A 4704-nucleotide genomic window follows, 5' to 3' on the forward strand; every position below is an offset into this window, starting at 1 on the left:
AAGAAGGAAAAGAAAACTTGGAGAAGTGAAGAATTAGGAAATCTACAAATTGAGGTAAGTGCAATTTCAAGTTTGGATTCTTATGGAATTCATGAATTTGAGTTTATGTGTGATGAAATTGCATTTGAAATAAAGGAAATCATGCTTAAATAAGGGAAGAAAGAATGTGGCAGCCATAGAACTCTAAGGTTTTAATGATATTTAGTTAGGTTAAACATGAAATATTGGTGAATAAATGTTATATATGTGATTGTATAACTAGATTACATGAATTGTGAAGATTGGACAAAGTTAGGGTTTTGGGACTTAGGGTTTATGAACCAAAAATGTAAGAAATGAGTAAATGGTGTCTTGGACCTATTGTGAAGAGAAAAATGGTCAATAATGACCAAAGGAGATGTGTGGGAATTGTTAGAATGGAAGTCAAATTCGTAGGGTAAATGGTCATGCTGCAAGCCAACTTTGAAGGACCAAAACGAGAATTTTATAAGTCCAATTGATATACCACTAATTGGGGATGAAAATAGACGTAAAATGACACAATTTTCATTGAGGAACCATGGCCAAAAACTGACCAAAACTTAGTGAACCAATTGACCAAAGTGAAATGAGAGCAGGCTGCCACTGCACAAACTGACCAAATGAACAGTAATTGTTCATTTGGTCATAACTCGAGCTAGGCAGGTCAAAATGACCTGAAATTTTACCAGTAATTAGATAAGATATAGATCTAAAACTTTCATGAAGAACACCAACCCAAATTATGCCATTAACCTAATCAAATGATTGAGCAAAGTTGAGTTACTGAACCTGCAAAACTGCAAATTTCCATTTGAACAGTAAAGTTCCAATGGCTATAACTCTCTCTAGAAAACTCCGATTGAGGCGATTCTTGAACCGATGGAAACCTAAGACGTAGTAGAACATTTCGTATGAAGGAAATTAGACCAAATTACGGACTTAACTTGATCAAATTATTGAACGAAGTTGGATCAAAAATCTGCCAGAACCTAAATTGCAGCATGAACAGTGCACGTGAACAGTAATTTTATTTTGGCTATAACTTGAGTTACAAAACTCCAATTAGGGTGATCCAAAAATGAGAATACACTTAAGACAATAAGGAACATTTTTTATGAAGGAAGTTTTGCCAAATTCCAACAGTAAAAGGGCCAATGAAACAGTGTAACTTAGGACTCCAAAACTGAAAATTGGCAATTTTGCCTAAAAGACCTAAGTTTTGAGAAAATGACCAAAACCAACAAGTTTAGTGACCAAAATGTAGAAGGTAGGTGAATTTGGAATTCCCATACCTATTAAGCCTTAAAAGTCAACTATTTGACTTGAATAGTATAGTGAATAGTAACCCGAAACACAAAAATTTCGAGAACGTCGAATTTAACACGTTAGAACTAGGTAAATGTGAAGCTAAATTTATTTTGGATTTGTGTTAAGTTCTAGTACTGAAACATTGTAAAATTGTGGGTTTCAGTTGAAAAGAATATCGGGAAGGAACCCGAGGAACCGAGTCGAGGCTAAGGGACGACTCGCTTGAGGTTTGTGCACAACATCTCCATGCTTTAAAATTCATTGATAAAGTGAACAAAATATGTATTTTACTTGTGCTTTGGAATTGTTGAAAGTTTAATTGTGACATTATTTATGATGTTTTGATTTAAACTGTGAAAGTTATTGTGTATATTTGAAATGACAATGTTTAGCAAATTGTTAAGATAAGTTTTGAAACCACATTGTCATGACCATATATTTAAACACCTCACTAGCATGACTAGTGGGGGTAATTAGTTTGGAATTTTGATTCCTTCTCTGGAGAAGTGTTGAGGTGTGCCAGTAGAAGAGGATGTGAATGGATATCCATATATTTGAGCTAACTAGCCTTGTGATGTGATTTCTCTTTAGCCTCTGGCTATTGAGATTCTATTTATTTCGAATGGCATGATTTAACTGTGGGTTTTATGAAATGCGTTTTGATACTTCAAAATGAACGTGGTCTGCATTAAAATCTCATAATTCATGTTTGTGTTTAATGCTCATGTTTAGTCAAATTTTTGAATAAATATGATTTTATTTTTGCATAAAGATTATTTTAGTATGTTGTGCACCACTGAGTCCTAGTACTCAGCGATAGCTTTTATTACTGTCGCAGATATAGAGACGAGAGGAGCAGCAGACTGAGCTGCTAAAGATTGAGGATCATTCAGCCTAAAGTCTTCGGGTATAATTTATACCCTAATTGTAAATATTTCTTTTCATGTATGTATTGCATATAAATGTATGGACGTGCAAAAGGGTCTTTATGCAGCTTATACAAAAATTTGTATGAAGTTTGTAATAAAGTTTAGTTGTATTTCTTTTGATGTAAATTTTGTAAGAATGTACATAAATTGTGTTGTCTCTAATGAAATATGAGTACAACTATTTTATTTAATTTAAATGAAATGTATTGCTAGTATGCTGAGGATTATTGAATTTTGAACTTGAGAAATTTATTGAAATGATTGTGAAATTGATTGAGTTTGATTGTGAAATCGAAGTAGTGGTTGAGAAAAACTTTTAGAAGTGCTTTTTACAGGTATTTGAAGAACTGTTTTCTCAAAATACAGAGGGAACTCTGTCAAAATTTTTATAAAATTTGCGGAAAAATAAAATGGGCTAAAATTTCCAACTAGCTTTCAACTTAATTACATGTTTAAAATACTTATTAGAAATGCTCACCACTTATCAAAAATAAAAAAATTGTTTTAAAATCCCTTGTAGGGTACTTAATGAGTTATCGGTAGGTAAAGTTCGGTAGTTCATTAGGTATTCTACGGGATCATGTTATGCCTTACAGAGGGGTAAGGTGTGACATGTTTTAGTGGTATCAAAGCAAATTTTTGAAGTATGTTTTAACATATAAATTTGTGTCTTTCTTTGTTAAGTACAACTGCTCAATGTCCATATTTGTTACATACAGTGCATTACATCATGAATATGAACTAACGGAGGGAAATCTCCATGTGTTACTTGTTCAGGAGATACCCTAACTTCAGACTGAAATGGAAGAAGGGGATCGCTCAGTTGAGCAGTCTGTGAAGCTGAGGCACAAGGGGAAGCCCCAGCTTTACGAAATGTCAGTGGGTCAGTAGCACCAGCCCCGCAAATGCCGCAGTTTTCTACACAATTCGCACAGCAGATGGCTGCGATGTTTCAACAAATGGCTGGGGGTATGCCTGCTCAAGCTCCACCACAACCACCTGTGGCACAACCATTGCCTCCAGTCAGACAGTATGACAAGTTATTGAAGTATGGGGCTGCAGAATTCAAGGGTACAGTGGACCCTTTAGAGGCAGAGCAATGGCTTGAAAGAATGGACAGAGTGTTTAAGAAACTGCACTGCCAAGATGAACTAAAGTTTGAGTATTCGGTGTCACTATTGCAAGGGAATGCATATGATTGGTGGAAGACCATCCCCACGGCTTATTTGAACCACGATCTTGACACAGGATGACTTCATCAGAGAATTTAGACAGAAATACATCCCAGATGCATATGTTGACCAGAAACTGCAAGAATTTTTTAGTCTGAAACAAGGAAACCGATCGGTGGCAGAGTATGAGAGAGAGTTCTCCTGCCTGAGTCACTATGCGGGGAGTCTCCTTACTACCAGCAAGGCAAGATGCAAGAGATTTGAGACGGGTTTGAAGCCCAGCATATAGTGATGCTTCTCACAATGGATTAGGCTGTGTATTGATGCAAGATCGAAATGTCATTGCCTATGCATCACGCCAGCTAAAACCGCATGAGAGGAATTATCCGACACATGACTTGGAGCTTGCAACTATAGTGTTTGCTCTTAAGATCTGGAGACATTATTTGTATGGGGAGAAGTGCTACATCTATACAGATCATAAGAGTTTGAAGTATTTGGGCACCCAGAAAGAGCTGAATTTGAGACAGAGGAGATGGTTAGAGTTGATAAAAGACTATGATTGTCTGATAGACTATCAGCTAGGGAAAGCTAATGTTGTGGCTGACGCCCTAAGTCGCAAGACTATGGCAAGTCTACAAGTTACTCCTTTGTCTTTGGTACATGAGTTAAGATCATTGCATGCCAGCTTAGAGATTAATGATGATGGGCAGACAGCAGTTGCATGGCATGTACAGCCAGTGTTGATTGATCAGATTAGAATGGCTGCTCAAAATGATCAGAAGTATCAGAAGTTGATGGAAGAAGTCCGACAGGGCAAGAAACCAGAATTCTCAATCAGAGATGACGGTCTACTGCTACACCAGGGCAGAATATGTGTTCCCAATGATGTTGAATTGAGGAAGATCATTTTGAAAGAAACACATGAGTCTCCTTTTGCCATGCACCCTGGTGGCACAAAAATGTATAGAGGGTTAAAGGAGCATTACTGGTGGATGGGTATGAAAAGAGGTGTGGCAGAGTTTGTATCCAAATGCCTAACTTGTCAGCAAGTGAAGGCCTACCCACTGGGCTGTTACATCCACTACCAGTGCCCGAATGGAAATGGGAAAGAATAACGATGGATTTTGTGATGGGACTTCCGAGGACACAGAAGAGTCATGATGCAGTTTGGGTCATTATTGACAGACTAACTAAGTCTGCTTATTTTCTGCCAGTCCGGATGGATTATAGTTTGGAAAGATTGGCCAAGGTATACATCGATGAAATTGTGA

This window comes from Hevea brasiliensis, unplaced genomic scaffold (assembly GCF_030052815.1).
Source record: "Hevea brasiliensis isolate MT/VB/25A 57/8 unplaced genomic scaffold, ASM3005281v1 Scaf296, whole genome shotgun sequence".
NCBI lineage: Eukaryota > Viridiplantae > Streptophyta > Magnoliopsida > Malpighiales > Euphorbiaceae > Hevea > Hevea brasiliensis.